We start from the raw sequence: 6,532 nt of genomic DNA on the forward strand, positions 1-6,532 counted from the left end.
TGTGTGTGCTTGTGTGTGTGTGTGTTTGTGTGTGTGTATATACACACATGTATGTACATGTGAACGTATGTTTATGTACTGATATATATATATATATATATTTATAAATATATGAACTTTTTTTTAATAAGTTCTCCACCAATAATGGTGCTTTCATACCGTTGGGCTTGGTAAAAATTATTAATTATTAATTGATTTATTAATTAATAAATTGATAATTCCTTTACCCTTTTAATTTGTAATAATTATATATATATATATATATATATATATATACGACGGGATTGTTTCAGTTTCCACTATGAAACCCACTTACAAGTCTTTGGTCGCCCCTAGTGGGTAATAAAAAAGCTGGTGCTCTGCTGTGGGACTGAACCCGGAAGCATGTGGTTGCTAAGCAAGCTATTTACCACACACCCACTTCAGTGTTTAGAGAATCCTATAACTCGCTTGAATCAAAGCCAAATGATAAAAAAGCTGCTTCTATATCAATGTCGGCTCCGTCCTATTTTTCTATCGAACAATCTGATTGGTTCCTTGATTGCGTTTACATTTCCCTGTATTTTTTTCGCGGATTTCGTCTAATCGTCGTCTTGGAATAAAATGACGTCAGAGAGGGATTCCTGACTCCGCCCCTAGGATATAAAAACCAATGTACGTTTCACAAGAGAAAAAGAGAATCTGTTGTTATTGGAATACGAAGCATGTACGTATCATCGCAGTTCTAAGACGTGTGGCCAGAACGAAGGACATACCACAGTTGAATTAGAACAGTCACAAACAATGAAAGAAGACATGCACCCAACACCAGAACTGGCCCCGCCACATCAAAGTGGTAGAGGAGTAGGGGCCCGAAATCGGACGTGGTTCCTCATGATGATGATATCTTGAGCTAACTGGATCCTAATCCACCAAGGGAAGATATGTGAAAAGAAAGTAATTCAACAACGCGGGTTGATGAACCGTAAGACGTGTGGTCAGAACCTTCCGGAAAATAATCATAGCGAAGGACATACCACATTTGAATTAGAACAATCACAAAACAGCGAAAGAAGACATCCACCCAACACCAGACAGCGAAAGAAGACATCCACCCAACACCAGACAGCGAAAGAAGACATCCACCCAACACCAGACAGCGAAAGAAGACATCCACCCAACACCAGACAGCGAAAGAAGACATCCACCCAACACCAGACAGCGAAAGAAGACATCCACCCAACACCAGAACTGGCCCCGCCACATCAAAATGGTAGAGGAATAGGGGCCGAAATCGGACGTGGTTCCTCATGATGATGATAGGATCTGTTGTGGTAGCAGACCACGAAACATGGTTGAAATCCCTCCAACTGAATCAGGTAGGTAATATTTTCTTACTATCTCTGTCCCTCTCTCTCTCTCTCTCTCACACACACACATTATTGTTTATATGAGGGTTTTTAGCGATCTTTCGGTTGTAATCTGTTTTCTTTCAGCTTTTGTTTACATTAATTCGGTTAAGTCTAGTTTAGTTTGTGTATTAGCGATTTAGTGGAGTTTAGCTGCTGTTTCTAGCCCGTTTGTGTATATAATGTTATGCAAGTCACAAAGACAAAACAAGAGTTACAACATGTTAGCTGCTTGACCCCTTAATTATGTTTATATTTGTGTAAACAAACACACACACACACATTCAAAAAGATCATTAATCTAACTAGATTGTTCAAGTCTTTGAAAATATTACAGAAAGAAAATATTTATGCATATATAAACATATGTATGTATCTATCTATCTATCTATTCATTTATCTATCTATCTATATCTACACACACACAAGCTCGATTTGTGTTCGTATAATGGGTCAGATCTTTTAACCATTACTCCAGATAGATATACGCATTCGCACATAACACCAATGCATATACACACACACATACATTACATATATATACACACATGCATATGTACACACACAAGTACATACCTTTATGTGTGTGTGTGTGTTGGCCTTCATTTAATTTCTCATGCCTGTATTTATGTGTAGACTACATTTATATGCAAAAAGCAACCTGTCTCCAAATAGATTGTTCAAGTCTTTGAAAATATTACTGAAAGAAAATATTTATGCATATATAAACATATGTATGTATCTATCTATCTATTCATTTATCTATCTATCTATATCTACACACACAAGCTCGATTTGTGTTCGTATAATGGGTCAGATCTTTTAACCATTACTCCAGATAGATATACGCATTCACACATAACACCAATGCATACACACACACACACACATACGTTACATATATATACACACATGCATATGTACACACACTAACACACACACACACACACACACACAAGTACATACATTTATGCGTGTGTGTGTTGGCCTTCGTTTAATTTCTCATGCCTGTATTTATATGCAGACCACATTCCAAATAAAACGGTCAATCCATTTTCTTTGTATAACCTGCATTGTTTTGGCTTTTAAAAAACATAATTTCTAAACACATATATAGAAAATTCACTGTTCTGTTAACCCAACCCATTTGTTACTGTATTTCTGTTGAGATATTCTGTGTTTGTTTCAATTAATTTTAAATATAACAAAGAATTTAGTAAAATAACTTTTGTTATCATTAAGCTAGTGTTAGGAAGGCAAAAATTGTGACTAAGGTTTGCAAGAAGATTTTAATTCAAAACGTAATTAATGGATGAGCAACAGTTCAGAAATAGCAGCTAAAGTGCTGTTAGCTGCTATTTCTGAACTTCGGTATGTGTTGAAGGAACTGTTCGTGATCCCTTGATTATGTTTATAAATGTATAAGAACTTTTAAATAAGTCCTTCACCGACACGGATAATGGTGTTTACATGTCGAAGGGCTTGGTAAAAAATTAATTTATTAATAAATTAATAATCCTTTACCCTTTTAATCGTAATAATATATACACAAATATATAATTATACAAGTCTAGTTTGTAGCATTATTCTGTAGTAATGACCTTATATATATATATATATATATATATATATTTCTCCGCGTGCGGTTAACACAACCCCACTATTTACTTATATATATATATATATATATATAAAGGGCATTACTACAGAATAATGCCTCATTAGTTTTCTTGTTATTTTGAAGTCCACTGTGTGGCGTTATTATTTTTCTGTAAAAATCTCCTTTATATAAATGTATGTATGTATGTATATATATATATATATATATATATCTGTATATAGTAATAACAAATCATTCATTGAGAGAATAAGAAAGAAAATTCGGAAATTTTTTAAAAGTTTTAACTTAGACATTACTTATGAATATGGTAATAAAATTGTAAATTACTTAGATACCACTCTCAACATAGAAACTAGATTATACCATCCATATAGAAAAGAAAATGAAGTTACTAGACATGTAAGTAGATTATCCAATCATCCACCTAATGTATTAAATTCTTTAGTTAAAAGTATTTCTGAGAGAATTACTAAATTATCTTCCAACATTGATATATTTAATTCTAATTCAAGCTACTATAATATGGCCTTGTCTAAAGCTGGATATGCCCCAAAGAATTGCTTCCCTTAACCCTGGTAGAACATCTCTTCTTGATACAGATAATAATAATAATAATAATAATAATAATAATGATGATAATAATCATAGTAGTACACATGGTAACAATAACAACAATAATAATGATAATAATAATAATAATAATAATTAATTCGTTTTATTGGCCACAAGGGCTAATATCAATTAAAAACATATAAGGACAATCTTCCCGTAGATATAGTAAAATCTTCTCTTGTCATACAGTCAGAATTTCTTACCCTAACCCTTCCTAATGTAGGTACAATCATAGCTAGGTTAAACAAAAAGAACATCAAGTCAGCTAGAATAAATGAAGTTATAAATAGTGGTCATATGAATACACATAACAATCTAGCTAATACCAATAATGATGCTACTAATAATTATACAAATAGAAGTGAAAATAACAATGGCGAAAGAAATTATGAAGATAGTAACAATATACTTAGTCCTACTAACCATAATTTCAACCAACATTTAGAATGTATCAGTAATGATGTTACAGTTTTAACTGAAGTTGATGATAGGCCCAACTCCAACAGAAGTAATAGTGATCAAGGACATAATTCATATAATATCAATATGCCAAATGTGGAAAGAATAAGTCCAACTAATAGCACATCAAGATATGAATTAAATAATGATGGTAATAGCCAATATATACCTAATAATAGAATTGAGGAATTGATGAATGATATTAGTGTAAATAATTGTAGTAATAATAATAATAGAGATATTAGAAATAATATAGGTGGAGTTGATAACTCCACCATGTGCAAATGTAGAAAAAAGTCCCATTGTCCTTTATTTGGATTTTGTTGCACCCGTAACGTAGTGTACAGATGCATCAGTAGTACTATAACCGAGAATTATATTTATATAGGATGTAGTATTAACCTGAAACAGAGAATATATAACCATAGGTCTTCGTTTAGACTTAGACATAAGGCAAATAGTATGACATTGGCAAGTAAAATTTGGGAGTTAAAAGATAATGGTATTAATTTTAGCCTTAAATGGGGAAATTATAAGAAAAGCTCAACCTTATAGAAATAATAGATATGGATGTGAATTGTGTTCTATGGAAATATATGGAATTTTTAAACTTAGGAACAATCCTAATCTAATCAATAATAGATTAGACCTTAGGGTATCATGTGTGCACTGCTCTGCTCGCACTTTTAAATCTTTTAAATAATAGGCCTTTATTAAGTAACTAAAGTTATCAAAATATAGTACTTTACTTCTATTATGGTCATCTAGGACTATCAATTAGCACATATTTATATTGGTAATTGAACCTTTATAACATATATTCCTGATCTCTCACCTTAACATCTAATCTACTTAAATCAATCAATCAGATTCCTGTATTGATTATCCTTTCGTTTTTCAGTCCCTTAAACCTTAGTAAACACATTATTATAAACTATATTATAAGCTGTCATTTGTTTTGTATAATTATAAATTTGTGTGTATATATATATATATATATATATATATATATATATATATATATATATATATATATATATATATTTGTGTATGTATATACATATATATTTGTGTATATATAGATATAAGCTGTAATTTTTTTTATATAATTATATATTTGGAAGCAGTAGCTGTAGTAGTTAGTGGTGGTGACGGTGGTAGTGGTAGTAGTGTGCCCTGTATGTTATGTCTCCAACTCTCAGGAATATGACTTTCCATACATGACCATCCTGTCTCTTACTACATTCCATACTGTATCAGTCCGAAATGACATTTACTCCATTAAGCCAACAAATTGTGCAATTTGAGAGAGAATTGGCTACTATTTCTAGCTGCTCTTGTGATTAATCTGATGGATTAATCTGAATGCTACACAGTTTAAGACATTAACATTTTAGTATTTAAGCTAGCCCATCTCCTGTACAAATAGTCGACTTGTTTTATGGTCAGACTTTGCCAGATCTGGCCTATCATACATGCCTTACAATGTCATTCTAAAAACAATCAATCATATCAGCAAAATCTCAAAAGCTATGAGATAATGGATGATTAATTGAAAATACTGAAGCCAGAAAAGATCATTATTGAGAATAGATTTAAATAGATGTCCCATTTTAAAGCTTGTTCTTGTTGCTGCAGAGATGACCTTCTGGATGAAGGCATTTATAATTAGTTCAATAGCATTGTAAGATGATAGAGGTTTTCGCGAAACGATCGTCTAACCCTAACCCTAACCCCAACATACATGTATATGCACTTGCACATACATATTTTGATATTTATATTATAACGATGTGTGTGTGTGTGTTTCTGTGTATATATAAATATATATATCATGTTTTGTATTATAGGGGGCAAATTGCCAAAGGTAAGTAGTTTTTCTATTGCATGATTCGACATAAGAAAAAAAAAAACAATCTGACTTTAAAAATTGAAAATTTGACATTAAAAAAACAAAAAAAAAAACAATCTGACTTTAAAAATTAAAAATTTGACATTAAAAAAACAAAAAAAAAACAATCTGACTTTAAAGATTAAAAATTTGACATTAAAAAAACAAAAAAAAAAGACTTTAAAAATTAAAAATTTGACATTAAAAAAACAAAAAAAAAAACAATCTGACTTTAAAAATTAAAAATCTGACGTTCAAATGTTGTTGGTTGATATTTTGCTCGTTGTTTGCATATCATGTTTTCTGTTATAGGGGGCAAATTGCCAAAGGTAAGTAGTTTTTCTTATTTTGTTGAGTATTTGCTGTTTTTCTTATTTTGTTGAGGGTTTGTTGTTAGGATTGGGGTTCAGACTTTAGACTATATTAGGGTTAGCTTGGGGATTTGTGAACGGTTTTTAGAGAGAATAGTTAGGTAAGAGATCAAAGTTTGAACTAGGGGTTAGGCTTTGTGGTGATGGGGAGGGTAGAGATTAAACAGGATCAGTACTGAAGATGAAGGTT

The 6,532-nt window shown here is 31.6% G+C and overlaps 1 long non-coding RNA gene across 1 annotated transcript; it reads left to right on the forward strand.

Moving 5' to 3' along the window:
- The first annotated feature begins 627 nt into the window (after positions 1–627).
- On the forward strand, positions 628–6,096 carry LOC149129229 (uncharacterized). The gene is made up of 2 exons (XR_016240164.1): positions 628–1,358; positions 5,931–6,096. It is a non-coding gene; the product is annotated as an uncharacterized LOC149129229 (long non-coding RNA).
- The last annotated feature ends 436 nt before the right edge of the window (positions 6,097–6,532 follow it).

The sequence above is a fragment of the Octopus bimaculoides genome, unplaced genomic scaffold (genome assembly GCF_046866305.1).
Source record: "Octopus bimaculoides isolate indiv1 unplaced genomic scaffold, ASM4686630v1 contig94, whole genome shotgun sequence".
Classification (NCBI taxonomy): domain Eukaryota; kingdom Metazoa; phylum Mollusca; class Cephalopoda; order Octopoda; family Octopodidae; genus Octopus; species Octopus bimaculoides.